Genomic DNA, 22,287 nt, shown 5'->3' with positions numbered 1-22,287 from the left:
TTGGTTGCCTCTTGAATGCACAGTTGCCTTTTGAAGGTGCCCCCATTGGGGATCAAACCTGCACCCCAGGCACGTGCCTGACCAGGAAATCAAACTGGTGACCTTTCACTTTGTGGGACAATGTCCAGCTGACTGATCAGGTTAGAGCCCACACTGGTCAGGGCTATTTTTCTTTGATAGACCATTTAGGGTTTTCTATCTCATGTCATCTGTGAATAGTAAGGGTTTTACTTTTTCCATTCCAATTTGAATGCCTTTAAATCCTTTTTTTGCCTAAGTGCTTCAGACAGGACTTCCACACTATGCTGAATGAAAGTTGTTAAAGTGAGAATTCTTGTTTTGTTCCTGATCTTAGCAATTCACCATTGAGTGGTATGTTAGCCATGAGCTTATCATATTGGACCTTTATTTGTAGAGGTATGTTCTTTCTATCCTGGCTGTGTTGAGATTTTCTCTCATAAATTGATGTTGACTTTTGTCAAATTCTTTTTCTGCATCTATTGAGATAATCATATGATTTTCATTCTTCATTTCATTAATGTGGTGTATCACATTGACTGATTTGCAGGTGCTGAACTACTCTTTTATCCCTGTAATACAACCTACTTGATGGTGGTGTATGATTCCTTTAATGTATTATTGAATTCAGTTTGTTATCATTTGTTGAGGATTTTTGCATCTATGTTCATCAGTGATATTGGCCTATAATTTCTTTTTCCTGTGGCATCCTTGTCTGATTTAGGTATCAAGTTAATGCTGGCATTATAAAATGAGTTTAGAAGTGTTCCCTCATTTTAAATTTTTATTTTCGAAGTCAGTTCAGAAGAAAGATAACTTATGAAAGATATTTAAAGACAAAAGACTGCCAATAGAAGGAAAATAAAGGAATAATGAACAATATGGCTTCTCTATTACATATAATTTTCAGAAAATGATAAAGTAAAACTTCAGTCATATGTACTACCTTTTGTATCACCTATTATTTTGCTTCAACTAGGCACTAGGGATACTATGAGAAGTAAATCAGTCACGGGATCACCACTGGCTTATAGTCTAGTGGGAGAGTTTTCTCTGGTTGGTGGAAGAAGACAAATTTAAGGACTTGAAGCATGAGAATGATTCAAAGCAGCTGTTGCTGGCTTGAAGAGGAAGGAGCCGCATGTCAAGGAAACAGACCTCTTTTGTACTTTAAGAACTGAGTTCTGCCAACAACCAGAAAGAGCTAGGAAGCTGATTTCTGCCCCAGAGCTTCATGATGAGAACTTAGCCTGGATAGCACCTTGATTTGAAGCTTGTGATACTGTGTGGAAAATTAGCCACACCTTGCAAGAATTCTGATCTACAGAACTGATTCTAAGCCATTATGTTTGTGATAATTTGTTATGCAGCAATAAAAAACTAATAGTTTGTCTCTGCTCCACATGGTTGGCTGGAGGTACACAGATTTGTAGCTGGAGGACATACTTCCACAATGGCTGACAAATTAGTGCTAGTTGCATGTGGAGTCTATCAGATGGTGCTGAGGGCTGGGGTCATCAGTTCTCCATGTGGGCCTTCCATAGGCTACAGGTCTTCCCTATAGCATGCACTAGGTTGCAAAAGAACAAAGGTAAAGTCACTGTCAATTTTATGACATAGTCTAGGAAATCACACAGCTTTCACCACATTATATTGGTGCGGTCAGTCACAAAGGTCTGCCTAGGTTCAAGGAGAAGGGACATAATCTTAACATTCAATCAGAATTATTTCAACATCTCATTGTAAGAACTCAGTATGAAATGGGATATTTTGTGACAACCATATTTGATACATACAATTACATGGTGGTTTAATGATTCACTCCTATCTCAGTACCCATTTATTTGTTAAAATGTTAATATTTAAAGGAAAATGTGGAATTGGGACAGTGCAAAGAAAAACATCATTATACTACAATGATGTTAGGGATGTGGATGATTTAGATGTATACATCTGTACGTACTGAATCCTGAAAAGACGAAAGTCAAAAATCTTGCTAACATTAACATTAACTTAAATTTTTAGAAAACATTTAAGATGATGAAGATGGGGAGTGGAAATAAAAGTTAAGATCTATTTAAATGAAAATCTGTTATTTTAACTGTAATTTATATGCCTTTAACTCAAATTATATTACTATTGATTTCTTAAACACTCATTCAATACATAGCAATACACAGCATTAAAAATACTTATATTTCATACATGGTGTATTTTGGTTTGTATGGTATGTAAATGCTAAGAAAGCAGAGAAACTATTACTCACCCAAATATAAAATGTAAACAAATTTTCCATTACAGGGTTAAGTATCTCACTTAGGTTTACTTTTCCAGAAAGTAAATAAAATGCAGTATTCTTTTCATTTACAGAATATAGTGGTAAGTGAATATAAAGCAATGACATCAGTACTCAGCAGATCAAGGCCATATGAACACATACAAATGATTCCACTTCATCTTCTACATTTGTATGATTCAAAATTGAATCTCCTTACTGAGTTAACCAGAAATAAGCAAAATACAGTTTAATTCATGATAGCATGTCCATTCATTATTAAAGTTAAAATTTTGGTCAAACAATGTATAAATTTGTCAAAATAAAAAACGACTTCCATTTCACATGAATTAATAAGTCTAGAACTTCAATGTATGAGAGAAATTTTATACAAATGACAAAAACTAGGAAATGCATTTTCTTCATTTTAATTAGAATGCACATGTCTGTGTACTGCTGTGGTTTTGTTAAAAAGAGATCTCATTTGTGAAACTGCCATCGTAGAAACTGACAGACTGTAAAACCAGTTTCCAACCTGCTTAAGTACTGGTTTAATATGGTTTAGATTATTTCATTAGCATTGTCTATTTTTACTATGTAAGTAGCACAGAGTACTATTACTATTATGTTACAATTCTTGTGTTGTTATCATTAGACCTATTTTTATGAATTGTACATAGATTTATTGTTATGATTTCAGATTTTATCAGTATGCAATTTTTAGAGGTTTTAATTGATAATTTCTCTAAAAATGTGTCGTACTCTTTAAGGAAATTACTACAAACACATAGATGTCTGGGGACAACCATAATTGAATAACTCAAAAACCCAATTAAAAAAATCACTTTGATGGATGTAACCCATAGACTCAACAAATGAACTGATTGAGTTAGATAAATTTTTAATATTGCCATCAGAGAAAACAAGTATTCAGACATGAAGATTACCTCATGTGAAGGTGAGAAATCCTGAGGTCATTCTCCAAAAACCTCATTAACCACATTGGAAATAGAAACAAAAACAAGACAATCATATAAAATTATTGGGGCTCTACTTACAAAGACTCTTTTGGTAATATTTTTAGTACAGCTTACTTCCATTATAAATAGACAGGTGTAAATTCAGAGAATATCAACGCTGAAGTCAGGTCTCCTTCCACTATTTTCAGCTCTCTGAACTGGAGAGTTTCCCCTGGAAACTCAGGTTTACCTCAGTTGCTGGGTAAGCAATGCCTCTCCACACATTCCGTTTTTTTTTTTTTTTTTTTCCTTTCAGTCCATTAAATGGGCTTAGAATTAGATCACTTTTAAAACTTGGAGCCTGGTAGTTCAGTGACAAGGACAGTGGCATATATTTACCTTAATAGTCTTGCTACCATGTTTGTCCCATGGGACAGATCCTTGGTGTCTGTGTGGATTCCACATCAAAGACAGCTGATGCAGTGAATATTTTGACCCAGTCATCTGGACTTAGGTTTGGCTAAGGATTCCTGTTTGAAATCCCAGTCAGTTGACTTGCCTGGCCTATTAGTTTCCTCCACAGAGCAAAAACATGAATAGATCTTGCTGTTCTGACATTTGGCATACTTTCTCCTGAAAAAAAAAAAAAAAAAAGACAGTTTATCAAGTATAGTTACCACAACGAAGTTTCGGAAAAAACATATCTAAATTTCCACCTACTGTGTTGTGCCTACAGTATGCTGTCCCAGTTAATGCAATGTTAAGATTCAGTTTTTCCTATGCTTTCTGGCCCCTGATTTGCAGCTGAGAAATGCTACACTTTCTCACCAGTGCATGCTTCAGGCCTCTGCTTCTTAAGGTAGACATAATGTTGTTTTCATGTTACACTGTTGTTACAAAATGATAAATTACACTGTAGTAATATGGAAGAAATCGAGAATGTTAATACCACACCTATTTTTTTCATTTCTTTTTTATTTTTTACTGTTAAGCTAAAGCAAAGAGAGAAAATGGCCTTCATACTGACTGTATAATCTTGATAGGGTGTGAAGTAAATCATACAGCTATGAAATAGCAAGGAGAGAAAAAAAGAAATGCAACTTTAAAATTTATTTTCTGATACTTCACCTGCAAACATTGTTTGCAAATGTTTTAAAGTTAATTCACTTTCTAAAACATCTTACGAATTTCATTATAGAAATAGGGTTGCAAAGAAAAAAAAAATCTCCCTCACTTTCCCTAGGCACAAGTGTACTTTTTAGGTACCACTACTGAAGAATTTCTAATTTGGCTCATAACTTCAGTGGGAATTCAGCGTACAGAAGGGGCACATATGTAATTGGCAACCTAATTTTCTGCTTTCATCAAGTGGTGCAATGCCAGATCTTCATTGAACTTGCCAGTTAAATGCACTTGGGAGCCAAACAGCAGCAGGCATAGGAGATGAAAATGAACAAACTGGAAAGAGTCATTAACTTTGTTTTCCTATCACAACAAAAATTGGATCATTGAAAGTGTAGCAATGTGAGAAATTCTACATGGGACATTAAACAATCTTAAAAGAGAGTAATTTATTTACTTATAAAATATTGTTTATTATAATTTATAAGTGGGATTTCTAGTACAGTTTTTTTTTTTTACAGAAATACAAAATAATTAAAATGAATCAATTTGTTAGAAGTGTGTTTTAGGTGACATTTTTATATATTTTTTGTGTCTAGTATATGTATACTCTAGACTTTATTTGGCAAGCAAAATTGTTAGAAAATTAAGTGAGAAAAGTTAGCTCTATTTAATACCTTAATGAATAAAGGCAATGGACAGATTGTCATGGTTCTCACTAATTATGGATGCAATTGAGAGTGTGAAAATTACCATCAGTTGTGGTTACCAAAAACGCCCTTGAAATATCTGGTCTAATATGTAATTTGGAAGTATGCAATATACAGTCATTATTAAATTATCATTATAGATGACAATTAGAGAAGTAGAACAATAAAAGCAATAAAAATTTGCCCCATATAATTGAGCATCATTCTTAAAGAGGGACAAAACTTTACAAATATATCTATTTATAGCTCTTAAATAAACCACATACGATGGGGGACACACGTACACAAAACTGAAATTATCTTCTGGAGGGTGGGCCCCTTGTAGTACAGGCTTTCCTCCCCCCTCCCTCCACTAAGTGAGTGTTCTAGGAACTGATCTGTCTCAGTACAAGCTGGCATTGTTGTGAGAGGTTGCGTTTGGCTTGAGTGACTGTTTTTTGAAGACTCATTGTGTTTGCCCATTTCATGATGGGTGATTTTCAAGCGCATCTGCCCACACCACTCTGAGTGTTCAGCAGTTTTTGACCAAAAACAGCATGACCCCTGTGCCCTACCTTCCCTATTCACCTGATCCTGACCCCAGTCACTTTTTTGGTTTCCCTGGATGAAAAGTGTCCTTAAAGGGAAAAGTTTTGCCAAGGTGGAAGAGGTGAAACAAAAAAACAGCAGAAGCATTAAATGCATCAGAATCAATGAGTTCAAAAACTATTTTGAGAAGTGGGGAAAAACGTCTCTATTGGTGTATTGCATCAAAAGGAGAGTACTTTGAAACTGACTGAAAATTAAACATCTAAGAATAAATACACAATTTTTATAAATAAATCCCAATTTTTGGGTTCCCCTTTGTATTTATTGGGTAAGTGCAAATGTTCAGATCAGGAATATCTTTTCTAAAAATGTCCCTTTGCATTGATAGTGGGGTCCTTTAGTAAAGACTTGGAAGGAAAGTTTCCTAGCCTTTTTCATCTATAAGTCTAAGTAGTCAGGACATCTTAAATCCCTTCCCAACCCTTAGAAATGAACATTTGTAAAAAAAATTGTTGCAACAGAAAAAAAATGTAGAAGGAAAATGCCAAAAAATTTGTAGATCAGTTTATTTCATGATTATCAAAAGCTCTAAAGAAAGTATTTAAATTTTCAACTAACCCAGGAGTTCTGAACCGTATGGACTGTAAAGTAAGACAGACTAAGGTTGAGTTCCAGCTTCCTCACTTGGTCTGTTTGTGACCTAAGATTAACTACTTCCCTCCCCAAACCTAACTTTTGTGATCTGTGAAATTGAAGAAATGATAATATCTTTAAAATGCAGGCAGACATACATTAAATCCCAGTATCCTTTGTTAGTGTGTCTATTTTCCAATGCATAATCAAAGAAGCTATTGTGTCCTATATTTATATGTTATTGATATATTTGTCCACTGGTCCCAACTTGCTGCCTTTTTTAGAATTATTGATATATGCTTAAGCTACTTTTAATGGACTCAGACTCTAAACTCTTTATATGATACATAAAGGAATTAGGGGAAAGAAAAATCCATATGAAAAACCTGAAGACATAGCCACGGTACATAGCCATGGTCATGAACGACTTATCAGGAGAGAAGATATAATAACTGAGTTGTCAACATTTCTACCACCTTACAGCCTCCTAAATATTTGTCACACTTATTAAAAAAATTCCACCAGTTGTCTGCTGTCCCCCACCAACGCAGGGTTGTCCTCATGCCAAAATGCACATCAACTACTAACATTCATTCAAAAATAAACCTTTATTTTACACCCAATTGATGCACATTTCTGAAGTCAGATCATGGCCAGTTAGCTTATTAGAGAATGCACACACACAGACAGACACACACACACACACACACACACACACACTTGAAAGAAGTATAGATTGCTTGGTTACTGGACTCTGTTTCCCAATAAAGTAATGCACCAGATCACAAAGATCTTGTAATCTGGGCAAGAGACTAGTTAGGAAATAAGGGAGGTGATGTAAGGTGTATAAGCTTAACACTGGGGATGTATGAGTATTATCTATATGGAAATGGTCCTATAGGCCAACACAATGGGTTAAGAATGTTTCACATACACACAGTTGAATGCATTCCATCTGCTGTACTACCTGATAAGGAAGTAAATACGTAGGAGTAGAGATAAAGAAGGGGATAGACAGGAAAGAGTTCAGGACTCAGTGTAAACGTGAAAGGAAATGAGGCAGTGCAATGGGAGGGAGAATCAAGGGAAAGTGTAAATTACGTAAGCAACAGCACCATGTATTCGAAGTCTTCTCCATCGCTAAACGGGCAAATTTTCTCCAGGGGACCATCCGTCAAGTGGTATCAACATGGTAGCTGGTTCCGTTTGTAATCCTACGTTGTTCAAGATCTGATGTGTAGGAACCCAAGTTCCACACCAGTTCACAGTCCCAATGCTTCCATTATCCCACAGAAAAATTTATTGCTGTAAATGGTTCCTGGAAGGTGTGACCTGCTTTTAGGAGAGAAGCCAGGTTTCTTTCCTAGCTGTCCTGAAGGGAAGAGAGACCTGTCAGGATGTTAGCAGCTTGGGTGAGGGTGAAAAGGGGAGAAAGAGCCTCTCCTTTTGCTCCCTGAGAGGAGAAAGGGAAAGAACACATCATCAGTGGTTTGGAGAGAAAAGATCCAGTGCATTTTCAGCATCCTCGGGGTCCTTCCTCGAGCTTCAGGCTCCCCTTTTTATTCTCTCTTGACCTGCCTCTGCACTTGGACTCGACTTAAGCGGAAGGATGGGCTAAGGGGAAAGCCAAGTCAGCACGGGATACGGCTGCCCCTAAAATGAAAACTCAGCAGCCGGCCACCAGCGGGTGTGCGCGCGTTAACGTGTGAGTATGCGCGCGTGGAAACCGGCGTGCAGTTGGCCCGGTGCCGCCCCAGCCCCTCCCCCCACCAAACCCTATAAAGGCCGCGCTCGCCGCCGCCCTCCGCACAGTGGGAACGCAGGGTGCCCGGGAGGCGGCTCCCGCGCTCCCTACACAGTCGCACTCCGCGCGCTCGCACACTTGGAAGCGCCTCCCCACGGCCCTCCCCTGCCCTGCTCTCGCTCTGCTCTCCGCTCTCTCACCACAAATAGTCGCCGACCGACTGCCAATGCGCCTCTCTCTCTCTCTCTCTCTCTCAACAACATGACTGACTGGGAAGCGGTGGCTCAGGCAGAGCGGCTCTGCTGGCGCAGGCGAGAGAAGCAGGAGGATTATTAAATAACGCAGCTGGACTCTGTGCAACTGGGAGTGGAGAGAAGGAACCCCCCCCAGCCGAGAAGGGGAGGGAGGGCAGAGGACGGGGTCCAGGAAAGACACCCCAGTGCCCCGAAGACCTAAACCCCGGAGTGCCCGGGAAGAGCCTTAACAGGCGGTGCGGAGCCCTCAAGGTAGTAACGCCCCTGCTGCCCCTGAGCCCGGAGGGTCGCGCGTCGCGTAGCCTCAGCTCTGGGGCCAACCCCAAGCGGATGCGGGGATGACCGCCCGGCAGGTGACCGTGGCGTGCTCGGGCCGCCCCGGAGCAGCCCCCGCCCAGGCCCGGGGCGCCGGGAGTGGGCCCAGCTCGCGTGGCGCGGGGACCTGGCCTTGCGGGAGGAGTGGGAGGGAGGCGGACGGACTCGCCGCCGGCCGGTGACTCTCCTCGCGCTGCGTGGCCTTTCACTCCGTGCCCCGATCGCTCTGCTCCCCTGCGCCGCGGCCGTCGCTCCGGGGCGATGCGGAGTGCGGCTGGCCAAGGAGGCAAGAGTTGGCGCAGGCTCCGGCCGCTCCTCTCCGTCGCCACCCGCGTCCCGCAGGTAGGGGCCGCCCGCAGCGGGCGCCGGGGCGGGGGCGGGGGTGTCGAGGAGGAGCGGGAGGGGGCGGGGAGCCCGGGGCTCCTGGCCGGAGCCGAGGAGCCCGAGCCGGGACCGCCAGGAGCCCCCGCATGCTTGTTCTCAGGCTCCAGCTTCCTGGATTGGATGCGAGACCCTCCCCGGCGGCGCAGGGCGACTTAGTGTGAACAAATTGCTTTGTAGTGGCGTGTCAAGGGCTCCAGGGAGGGGTGTGTGTGCGTGTGTGTTCGCTCTTTCGTGTGTGTTCCCGCTGCCGACTAATCTGTGCGTTGGTTCACCTGAAAAGAAAATCAGTTCCGAGCCGAAACCGCTGGTGGCCCCTTGGGCCCTCTTATCTGTTGGCTGGTTTCTCCGGGCTCACACCGTAGCATCCTGCAGTAGGGGTGCGGGAAGGGGTGACGGAGGGATTTGTGAATGGTGCCTCCCGGTGCGTGGAGGCTGAGCCTTGCTGATGTCAAGGAGGAGGTATCCCGAGTGAGAAGAAAGACTATTTATGGCAAAGAGTTGTGAAATTTCTCGGGGTTTCTTTCAGTGTATCTTAAGCTCCACTCTTTCTCTCCCTTCTCTCCCCTCTTCTTTCACAGACTCAGAAGCAATTTTGCTCTCTCCCTTCTCTCGTGGGACCTGTAATATGAAAAGAATGAAGCCAGATAGCCATATGTCTTTTACAGGTGGAAAAAATACTTCTTAGAAGATCTCGTGCCCTTTAGTGTTTTTGTATAGTTAGTCTTCACTCTTAACTCTTCAGGCCATCAGTAGGACCCACAAGACAGAAAATATCTACCTGATTTCAACAGTTTTCATTTCTAATATCTTTACAATTGAATAGCTTCCCACTGAAATGTAAGACATATCCTCCATTCCTACCCCTAAGAAAAACTGTTAAAAATGATGTGCACACATTTTACCGTAAAATTGGTTTTATTAAAAATGTTGGGGAGGAAAGAGAAGCATACACTTGGCAGATTTTATATTGATTACTACCGATTAAAAGATTAAAAAACTAGCTATTAAGATAAGATTTAAAATACTATTAATATAGTCTGCAACATAGTTTGTTTCTGTTTCTCTTTCTGTTTGCTTTAAACAGGTACAAATTCCAAAGGCATAACTTGAAGCTTAGATATGACTTGAGACAGTGTCTGCCGACTGTGCTTTAGCAAACATGCATGTGCTTTAAAAGTTAGCAGCCTATGCTTTTACAGAACCAATGACTGGGTTGTGACTGAGATGGTAGGGCACTGTCCTTATTATTTTATTTTTAAAAGTATTTCATTGTTTATGCTATTCATACTGTCCCAGTTTTTTCCCTTTTGTCCCCCTCTACCTAGTGTCCTTATTATTTTAAACTGGTACATCTCTAAGGCCTGCCTGTGAAGCGCAATGTTTTTAAAACATTGAAATCTCATGTTGCAACCACACCTTTAATAATTTTGAAGAGACTAAAGAGAAGTAAACTGGTCAATCTATTGTAAGAGTCATTTGTCTTCCTTTTGTATTAATTAGAGAATGCCTTATTTTCATCAAAACATGCCAACTGTTTTAGGGTTTTTTTTTTTTCCTCCCAGTGTATAAGTAGGTTTCCTTATCACTCCTATTCATTTTGAAGACAGAGAAGAGTTAAGGACTTGTTATTTTGATTTAGTTATATTCATATTAGTTTAAAATACATTTTCGACTTTGGCACATGTACAGTTTTACATATTACCTTAGGACGTAGAGTGAGAGCCCCACTGAGGGTTGGTTCTGCATCATCGCAGTATAGAGGAAATACAGAGGAGTTTTACGATGTATTATGATCATTAAAAGTTATAGATATTGTTTTTCAATACTTGGAGAATCAGGAACTGCTTATTTTAATGATACATTATTTATACTATAGGATGTAAATGTACATAAAACTCATGAAGTAGTAAATGGAAAACATACTTTATAATCGTCCAACACTTTATTGCATTTTATTATTCAGCATAGCACTCGCAATAGATGACCTGTTATGTGCAATGTGCTTTCTAGGCATTGTAGAGAACAGGACTTGGTAGCTCTCAGCCCTTCAGGAGCTTACTCTCTGTTTGGGGGGGAATCTGATGCTCATGCTTGAACAGACTTAACAACTCATGACAATAAGAGATTGCACATCTAATGAGGACTGCGGGAGTTCAGAGCATGATAATAACATTTCATACTGGGTTTTGTTTGAAAAGGCTTCAGAGTTAGGTAGATTTGCTTGGTCTTGATCTTACAGGATAAATAGGATTAGTAGCTTATGGATGAGAATATGAAATATAAGATGCAAATCTCTTGGAATTATAGAAAAGAACAAAAGATATGAAGGAATATAAGTTTGATTTGAAATAGATTTGGATATTGCAAAGTGGTTGAATTTGTTGTTCCCAAGTGCAGGGCCAGTCTGTTTTGATATAAAACATTTGTCCATGCTATTCATTTGTATACTCTATTCTTGGAATTAATTGTCAACGCATGTTTTTGTACCTTAGGAGACAAATATGACTTTATATTGCCTTTTAATGAAACAAATGCTTGCCATGTATTTGTAGACAGTACTTACTCTAAATATTTAAATATACCACATCACACTAAATGTTGAATTTGGTATTAAAAAAATGTCTCACATACAACCTCTTTAAAGCATGTTTGAGGTACATCTTTAACCGGCCCTACTTAGATTTGCTCTAAAGGAAAAAGTATGAGACATATAGAAAAACAACTATATAATAATAAGTATTTATTGAATGCTTTCTATTATACTGATATTCTTTGTAACTCATTAAATGGCATATTTCCTAAAATCTTTTTAGACATTAGAGTGCATCCACATAACCATTAATCTAGCCTTCCATTATTTTCCATGAAGGGCTTGTGGAGACAATTTTAGAATTGTAGCAACAATTTTAAGGATACTTTAACTATATTCTGGTAAATAGACTGTATTAGTAATAGAAACATGTCTCCAAGCATTCTGAACCTAGTTATTTTTCTTCGTACATGTTTGTTATTATAAATACACAAAAATATTTATATTGCATTTCTCCATTTTAAGACTACAAGGGGAAACATCTGAATTGACTTTGAGTCTGTCTTTCAATATAACACTTCAGAAGTATGTTATGGTGATAGTAAAGAAATAATACAATATTAGATATGACTACTAATACATAACAGAATATAATTATTGTACTTTCAGATTAGTTGAATTAAAAGAGTTTCTCATATATTTATTTTGTTGACAGTGAACAGGTAAGAGTTATTAGAAAAGTGAAAAACCTATTAAATCACCAATTTCATGTTTGTGCAGGAATGGGATGATTTCCAAGGTAGTCAGAGTACAAACCATACTCTCTGTTAATCAGTCTCTTTTTGAGTTTTGTCACAGGTGTATCACCTTGACAATATAATCTCCCCGACTGTATGAAATATGACTGACAGCTTCTGCATGATTTTCCTACTGGTAGTGACAAAATCTGTTGGCTTTATATTGAGAACATCCATGTCTATCAGCAGTAGTACCTTGCTATTCGTGAGTGTCAGTTAAGAATAAAACATAAGGTCTGGGGTGGTATAAGCAATAAAAGAAGATTGGGAGATTTCAATATGTAGCTTAAACTAAATATAATATAAAACTGTAAAAATTACCAATCTAAACTGCAATGGATACAGTACCAAGATATTCAGTTTTTATTTTCAAATTGCCATATTGCATTTTAGTCTTTTTCATGTGGGCTAAATGAAATGCCAACAAAGTGGTTGTTGAAAATGAGTACTGTACTAGGTTCTGTGACATGATACTAAAAAAATTTTACAAAGTTTTCAGATGAAGTTTGTTGTTTGGCTAAATTGTGGTCCTGTTCATAGATTAACTTAAAATATAGCTTTTGGTTTTCTATTCTTTACACTGTATTAACAATTTTTAAATTTCAATTAAATTAAAATTTTGATTACCATAATTCTGTTCTGAAACTAAATAAAATCATTTGTAAGGAAAGGTCATTTATAAGAAAACATCTAATGGCAAATTCTTAACCTAGAGTAGTAGTTCTCAAAATGTGGTTCCCTGAGCAGCAGCACTAATGAACTGTTAAAATGCCAACCCCATCACAGACTGATGGAGTGAGACACTCTGGGATGGGGTCCTGTATGTGGTTTTTACCCACAATAAAGTTTGAGAACCACTGACCAAGAGCATTGTACAGTGAAATGTGAAGGCTGTGGCATCCACCTGTTTTGTGGCTAAGTACTTTTCTAACTGGTAGAGTTAACTAAGGTTAGGCCTGAAAATACACTCTCCACCAGATGATTTTCATCTTAACTGTAATTAAAACCGATTTAAACAAGTTTTTAATTCTTGTGCACATGTGTTGTTTGGGGGAAGAAGTACATAAGTGTAGGATTTAACTGGACAGTAGTGACCCTAGCTGGACCTTATTGATGGTCATTTATAAAACCAAAAATATTCACAGTGTATACACGTTGACCATTTTCTGTTTGGTTTTGTTGACTCTTATGTGATATTTTTGGTCTTGGCATGTAGTAATCCTCTTTCTCTGTATAAGATTACAGTTATTTTAGCTGTACAACAATAACATTACATTGGGACATTACAGTGTTCCGGAAGTCTAACTGCTGATATAAATTTTAGACCATATCTCTACATTCTTCAAAATTAAAGATAATGTGTTCCCATCCTGTATATCTTTTAGTTTCCCTTTCCTTCTGCCTCCTTCCTCCTCCCCCCTCTTCTTGTTCCTCTCTTTCCCTCCATCTGCTGCCCTCTGCCATGTTTGTTTCAGATATGAGCTCAGTTATCCCTTCCCTAAGGGAACTTTCTAGCCTCCTTTGCTATATCAATTACCTTGTTATAGGTTTCTTTATTTCCATGTTCTTCTGCCTTGTGGTATTTCCAGTACTCTTAATCTTATGTTTATTTGTGTAATTGGTTTAATACTGTATCACTAGGGATGAACAGCACCCAATATATAGTAGATGCCAAATAAATATTGGTTGAATAACTGTATGCACTCGTTCTATGGATGTTTTATGTTTTTTCCAAAGAAAGACACTGTAAGAAAGATTTTAAAATCAAGAATCCTAGAATATATGTGAACATAGTTATTGCTTTCCTTTCTGTTTTGCAAATGATGACATATTTTTAAATTAACAACAGCAGCGATGGCCATAATGTGCTGAACACTTTCTACATCATAAGCAGCTTACATATGTTATACCAAGTGATTCATCTAAAATTACAAACATATTTTTTTGCATATTTTAGAGACAAGGAAACTGAGGCTTTGCTCTATGGTCTGCCAAGCTATCTAAACCAGAGTTTGAATTTTTATCACAGTGATGCAAAAATTATGTAATAAGTAGATAGCGAAGTGCAAAGGAGTGTATCTTCCCTTTCCTGATTTAACTCAGGATCCAGCACTATCTGTGTGTTACCTGTCCTGTAGCTGCCATTTCCAATGATGCTGTTCTTGCTTTTTGTGTAATTGGAGCAAGTGATGAAGGAATTGCAAGGCTGAAGCTTGAAAAAAACTTCTTATTCTTTTCAGTACTCATAATATACACTCTTAGTACCACACAAGCTCAACTTCTTACCCTGTTTGGTCAGAATCTCTCATCTCATTAATGCAATTTTAAAATGTAGCCAGGTATAATTTTAAGAATAGGTGCTTTTAGGTAGAGAATGTTCAAACATTAGATATTATCCATATTTGGAGATGAGCAGCTTATCTTCCAGAAAGGTTCACACAGACCTTTGAGTACCCTGATTAAGCAAGGTTGATTTTAGGCACAGTCTATTAATCCAGCATATCTCCCATGAGAAGGAAATATCGTATGGTAATCAGTTTAGTTTCTTTTGGATTTTAATCTTCAATTCACTTATTTAAATGTGGGTTTAATCAATGTTCAAAAGTTTGTAGCAAAGGAAGTATTTAAAGACTGTTTTTGTATAAGTCAGTGGACAATCAGGAAGTTCAAGTTGGTTATTGGAACCCCTCTACTAGACTACATGTACAAAGCTATATAATTTATGTGTTTAAATCAGCCAGTAACATGAATAACAGTAGATGCATAATATCAAGAATAAAAAAATTAATTGGCTGTTTAACTATTTCAGATATGGCCTATTTTGTAGCTTTTGTCAGAGTTTGTTCCTGTTGCTGGAATAATATAATCACTAGCTGGAGCCTCAGCCAAGCCCCTGAGTCAGGACCAATCCTTCTATGTAGTGGGAAGATTGGTTTATAGTCCAATAACTTGGGACTTAACATTAAGCCACCCTTGACATCTAGCTCTAATATTATTACGTATGTATAGTAATGCTTCTTTTTTTATAACTGAAACTGATTTCTCTCCTAATATCTTTTCCTGCATCTTGATAAATTACCTATTATCACCATTTCTCTTTGTGTTTGAGCAAGGCTGTATTGACAGAGCCTTCTTTATTTCTTTAGAGACTGGGATCCTTCCTCTGAAACCATCTCATTTCTTGAGTCCTTTTGTATATTAGAAAACTCCTCCCAAAATACCGCTTTCCTAGATCTTTAAACATTGCCAGCTCCCAGACATATGCTGAATTTCTAGTACTCACTCTTGAACCTCTGTGATGTCAATGACTGATGGTATATTGCCATACCCTCAGATACTCAGGCTGGTTGGACTTCTTGGGACTATTTACAGCTTGGTTTCTGTAGCACTTTCAGATTACACTCTTGTTTCAGATTCGGACAATCACTAGAGTGCCTCATTTTGCTACATGTAATCTTCCCTTATATGGCTATGGCTACTTTATTTATCGTCATTGACAACAGACATTTTGTAAATGCTTATTATGTATACTCCATTCTGTTTCAAAAAGAATGTGCCTCCTATGGTTCATAGGGTTCCATATTGTGAACAGCATAATCCACAAAAAATGAAATACACATTCTACCATGTGCTGGTCGGTACCCATATGTGATATATGTATACAAATATTTGCAGTATGTACATGTGATTTCTTTAGGATTTGCCTGTTTATCCTTTTCCAGTCAGTTAATTTCTAGTTGATCTGGCTCTTCTCTATTCTCCTTTTTAACCTTATTTGTGCATGATATATTTGGAGTGTAGAACAGCTGAAGATGCATATTCTAGAAGGTGTGATGCCTTCTCTAATTTTCCTCATTCATTAATGCAAACTAGCAGTATTCCTGTGTTTAAGAAGTGATTGTTAAGCCTGGTGTCCTACCCTAATTCAATTCTTCTGTTCATCTTAGTGATACCTTCTTTATCAACCAAATTTAGACTAGCATATCCTATTTCTTATGTGCCTATTCACTGCAATTAGCTGTTTTCTAGAAATAGGTAAATACTGTGATTTTGTTAAGGAGTTGTTTTTTGTGTGTGTGGTTTCTTTGGTTTTTGTTTTTTTGACCACTTCAGGAGACAATTTACCACATACCTATACCAGGCTTATAAATAAAAGCAAACAAGTGTACATGAATAAAGGCATGGTAAAAATAAGTGCGGGTGTAGACTTTAACATTTTAGGTAATTCTTTCATTAGAAACTACCTTTATTTTTGTTTGTTTGGTTGTTGTTTGTTGGTAGTTACACAAATTACCAGAACATTAAATCTGAATGTAAAATATATTTAGTAAGTACTCCTTTCTAATACTTAGTCTTCTTTACAATATTCAAGAAAGGTTTGAAGGCAGAAAAACATACAAAAATCCCAGAAATATCAGATGAGAAGGTTAGGTAAAGGAATAAAATACCTCTAAACCAAACTCAGGTTCGATATTAGAAATGTGGACTAAGAAAGTTATTTCAGGTAAAGTTTCAAAATACCTAATTGATAACAAAACCAATGGGTCTGTATATATCAGGATTCTAAAATTTTCAAAGGAATGTTACTTATTAGGCAGAGAGTTCAAAGATAATTATTTGATTTTGATTTCAATTTTTAATACTACATTCATACACAAAAAGACCCAGGGACACTACAAATATTTATTAATAAAGGAATTAGTTAGAAAGCACCTCCTATAATTATAAACATAACATATGGATTACTAAACTGGGCCTTTAAAAATCATTAAAATTTTGTACACAACAAGGGTATAAACTTACAGCGACCTTATGGCTAAAATTAACTTCGAAGAGTAAATTCTACAGCATACCTTAAGGTGCAAATATAATGGTATTGGGTTGCTTCTGAAATGATAAAGGGCCCTCTATGGGAGGGTGTAAGTTGCTTGGAGGGGGAGTATAATATGATGCAACTCGGGGAATTTTGAGGGTCCCAGGTTTAAGTGCTGTTTGAAACAGGAAGTGATAAAGACCTTCCAGAGCTGTTCAGTGAAGGAAGGAATTGCCTTCCAGTGTATTTCTAAGGAGTGCCATGTTCATTGGATAGAAAGGACACACAGCCCCAGGGGTCTAATGCAGAAAAGAAAAGGGTGAAGTATTTTGAAAAGCAAATTGCTTTAATTTGAATGTAGGGCAGATTGGTAAATTTCAAGTTCTGGAGATCCTTTACTTGGTCTTCCAATCTGCCAGACCTCAGTCTCTCCAATCACAATTGATGCAAGGGAGCTTGCCAGGGAGCTATCCAGGGTACTAGGCTGCTGCTGAACTCTCTTGCAAACTTGTGCAACAAATTTTGTTGCTCCCCTCCCTGACAATCCTAGGGCCTCCTATCTGTTGGCAGACACTACATTATTCACTTGGAGTGGCTAATCTTTTGTTTTATTTTGGTGGGCCCTTTAAGATTCAGTTCAAATGTGAATTAAAGATAGCCTACCCCAAACCCATGCAAGAGGCCTATATTGAGTTCCAGTAACAGCCTGTCTATATCACTATCACATCTCCACTTAAAGTATCATAATTTACTGCTTGCTTGTGCTTCATGCCCCCTAGATTGTGAGCTCTGTGAAGGCAGGAGTTTTGTATTTTATTCTATTTTTTAAATCAGCTGGTTGAAGTCAGTGATGTGAGGATCCTCAGTAGTTGATGAATGAGTGAATAAAGAGTGACCTGAATTTTGTCCAACTTAGAAACTGCTAGCCACTGTCCTGAATAACATTTAGGTTCACTTGGAATATTGGCTATCATGGCTTTTTCATGGACTGAAATTTTTTTCGTAACTTGGGATTGAGTAATCTAAGAGGGCTAAAAAGTCATGAAGGAAAAATAAAAGGACTGGAGGAACTCTAGAAACTACGGCATATATACCGCGGCCATTAGGGATCATTCCAAGGTTTAAGGGAGCAAGAGAGGAAGCAGTGACCATTGATATGGAGAATGGGGGTCAATGGAGAATCTGGATTTTTACTTCCTCAAAGCAGAATTCAGAGCATCCACTCCATATTCACTATCTCACACTTCTGGAATATGTCATTTCCTTTCATTTTCCAGATCCACATTTTGAAATGTCTGCAGGTCTGAGGCCATATGAGGCTGGTAGAATTAGTAAACAAATGTTAATAGGCCCCTTGCATATGTCAGTTAATGAAATATGTATGGTTCTTGTCCTTCTGAAGCATAAAGTCTAGTTTTTGCTTGGAGCACCCATATTATCCATGGTCCTTAGTCAAAGTAGAAGTTGGTAGACTCCATTTCTCTGTTTTCTGGTAGCCATGTTGGTGACTCCCTAGACAGCCATGAAGAGTGAGTGTGCTTCTGTTCCCAGTACTCTGTCCCCACACCCATCATTGCTCTGAGTGTTCAGTGTGCTAACGATTGACTGTATCATCATAGAAAAACACTTTTACTTACATGTTATGCATTTTGTCATTGGTGTGATGCTGACCTATTCATCACTTTTACATGATATTGGTAGTTTGTGTGCCTGTTTATCTCTTCTCTTATCGGGACATTCCAAGAATTGTTTATATACCATAGTTTATCTTTTATTCAGAAATTCCATGTATTTCAAGTGCATGAACCATGGATTGGTTTTGTGGTCTCATGTGGGGAATATTTTCACTTTGTATTTCTACCATTCACGTTTTTCAAATGTGAATACCATTTATCCTGTAGGTCATGTGTTTTCCTGTTCTTTTTTCTTCTGCCCAATGCTAGCAGGAATGTTTCAATTTTGAAGTATAAAAAGAAAAGCTGTAATTCTTTTTGATTTCCATCTTGAGAACCTAGTTAAACATATTAGAGAAATAATAATAATAAGGATTCAAAATAACTAAGATGTAAAAGAAAGGGTTTTTAAAGTGTAAAAAATGACCAAAGCAAGATGTTCTGTAACCATCTCAAATGAACTAATTGTTTGGAAAAGTAATCATTTCTTTGCTAAATATTTAGAATTATGCTAAGTAATATGATCATAGTTAATTTTATGGATTAAAAACTACTAGAGACATTTTTATAATAATGCCAGAGATGAAATACTCCATTAAAAACTATGTTTAACCCATCTGGAAGGAAAGTTGCCTTAAAACTATTTCAAGAGTGAATGGGATGTGTACTCACTCACTAGGTGTTTTATGATAAAACTGGGGAGAAATAGAGGAATTTTGCAATCATGTGAATCGTTTGTGCTATATAAGCATAGCCCCCAGAATGCTCAGCACCTGGTCAAACCTAGGAATCCAAAGGTGGCAATGGCCTCTGATTTAGCATGTGGTCAGGTAAGATGGGTCCTGAGGTAGACTTTCTTCTTCAACAGGAGGTGGCAGTGCAGTTTACACCCCCAGCAAAACCAGTTTACAAGTATGTACAAATATTACCAAATTAGTTTTTTCTACAATATTATCTGACATTAAGTCAAAATTTGGATCGATTTTTGTCATATCTGTGTATGTATAAACATGCAGTGTATGTTTATGTAAACACAGTGTACTGTATGTAAACATACAGTATATGTTTATATATATACTGTAATGCAATGTCTTATAATGGGACCTATCTTGTCTACATTTCTTCTAATAATGTGGGTGTTTTCAGTTAGTTTTTCTAAGGGAGAGGGATGAATTAGTCAGTGCTATCCAGAAAAATAGAACTAATTATATGTATAATTATATATATAATATACTAATATATATTATATATATAAAATATACTAATACTAATTATATATATATCTTAAAGAAGATTTACTGAAAGGAATTTGGTCCCCATGATTGAGGAGGCTGGAAATCTGTAGGACATATTGGACCCTCAGACAGGTGGTCTATGTTATAATTTGAGTTAGAATTCTTCTTCTCCAAGAAACTTCAATTTTGCTCTTAAGGCCTTCTACTGAGTGGATGAGACACAGCAACATCTAGACTGGTGTTGGACCAAATAACTGAGTACCATAGGTAAGCCAAATTGACACATACAATTTAACCATCACAGGGAGAGAGGTATAATATGTTAACAAGCCTCTTCTGGTTTGCATAAGTTGGTGTATACATATTTTTTATTTGGTCTGAGATATTTTGCCATTATTCAGTTATTGGCATTTGCAGGCATAAGTCATGATTCATTTATTCTTTATTCATTTTGTAATCATTTATTTATTAAGCATGCACTGTGTGCAAAAGACAATGCTAAACAATTGAGTAATTTATAGAAAATGAATGAAAGAGGCCATATCTTCTAAGTGTATTCATTCTAGTGGAAGATTCACAAATATATATATTAAATAAATAAGTTCAAAGAGTTAATGTGAGTTTTTCAACCTTGTCAATTAAATGTCATTTTCCCCATGTGCAACCAAAAAAGAAAAATCATGTCAGTGGTTAATAGGCTAACTAACTCTCCTTACTAGTTTACGTGTAACTCATATAAAGTTGGATTATGAGAAGTATGCTTGTCCACTGCAAGTCAACTTGATTTATACAATGTTGGCCACAAATGCATTTATTTTAGCACTTTACCAGATTTGTATTAGTATTCAGCCTATGCAAAGATGATTCAATATGTACTCAACAGGTGCGACAATTGGACTATCATGTTTTGTTGATAATCTTGTTCTTCATATAACATAGAGCAATAAACATTTTCTTTAGTGTCTCTAAATGGGTACTTTCTCATGATACTTCCTCATTCTGGAATGACATTTTGTTTTTCTTTTCTTATTCATGGAATAGAAACTATCTGCCTAGAATTTAAGGCTCTCTGTATGCTCACTATACCTTGTTAATGCAAACAGATCTTTCACTTTGTTAAGGTCAAGTAAGTTAGAGCACCTTCACACATGCAGAATATGCATTCAATTTGTTTATGCAATTCTCAGCTGTCATTACAGGCCTGCTCCATGAAACCTCTCAGGACAACTTTAACCTGCCTGGGAGTGTCCTTTGCTGCACTTTGAGTTGTGAACAATACTTAGTTGGTACCAGACTATTAAATATAGTTTTTTTTCTGCTACAGTATAATTTTATGTAATCTGAATTAGCTTCTACATGATGAGTAAGTAGGGGAATTATGCCAGTAAAATGTGTAAATTGGTTAATGTGTGATTTTCCCAACACATTAATATTTAGCTTTACCAAGTAATTAAAGCTAAATGCAAAGTATACTACTATAAGCAAATGCACAACGCAATAGAGGGATACCCCTTTCATCAGTCTGCTTTCATCATTTTTTAAAAGAAAGTTCATGTATTTACTATATAATTTCTTTTTTGTTAGGGATTTTACGTTTCCTTTTTGGTATATGTGATTTTTATTAAAATTTTTATGGTTTTATTTAGAAGTTTGTGTTACTAGTTGTATCCGTTTTGAGTGCTTCTGCCAAGCCCTATTTTGGGGGGTATAAGCTCTGTTATATTGTCTAATTTTTTAGAATGAAAACACACATGTTGCAAGAGGAGGCACTGAACAAATTTATTTCAAATCACTCAATATTTATTGAACATCTATTATATGCCAGACACTAGTGCTAATTTTGGATGTGTGAAAGATGAACAAAGAGATTAAGCAAAAATCTTGTATGATGGTGGTTCTGTTTAGCTTAGTAGATAAGGAGGAAGACAGAGTAAAAAATAATGGTGGACTTTGCTTATGTTCTTCCATCTGCCTGGAATGCTCTTTCATTCCTGTTTTATTTAGCTAATTTCTTCCCAAACTTCCTCTCTTGACTCAAGTGTCACTTCTTTAGACTATTTTAAATTCTCAGAGCACCATGCATGTTTCTTTAAGGTAGCTATAATTTTATAATAATTTGTGAGATTATTTAGATTATACATACACATGCACTTCACTTAGATGGTAAGCTCCATGAGAACAGAGCTCATGTTTATTTTTTCTGATCAATGTATTTCTACTTCCTGGCAAAGGAATTTTGCCCCACTGTCACACCTACACACAGCTGGTATTAATATATAATATTACATGTCACATAT

The 22,287-nt window shown here is 37.1% G+C and overlaps 1 protein-coding gene across 3 annotated transcripts in view; it reads left to right on the top strand.

Moving 5' to 3' along the window:
- The first annotated feature begins 8,049 nt into the window (after positions 1-8,049).
- Positions 8,050-22,287, top strand: part of CCSER1 (coiled-coil serine rich protein 1) — a 1,267,039-nt gene continuing 1,252,801 nt past the window's right edge. Inside the window, exon 1 of one of the 3 annotated variants that reach the window (XM_028507411.2) lies at positions 8,050-8,495. The gene's annotated coding sequence lies outside the window, so the exon portion shown is untranslated. The remainder of the gene's footprint in view (positions 8,496-22,287) is intronic. The other 2 variants (XM_036026429.1, XM_036026432.1) reach the window with 2 other exon arrangements.

The sequence above is a fragment of the Phyllostomus discolor genome, chromosome 1 (genome assembly GCF_004126475.2).
Source record: "Phyllostomus discolor isolate MPI-MPIP mPhyDis1 chromosome 1, mPhyDis1.pri.v3, whole genome shotgun sequence".
Taxonomy (NCBI): domain Eukaryota; kingdom Metazoa; phylum Chordata; class Mammalia; order Chiroptera; family Phyllostomidae; genus Phyllostomus; species Phyllostomus discolor.
Note: the sequence above shows the minus strand (reverse complement) of the source record. Positions and strands in the feature narration are given on the sequence as shown.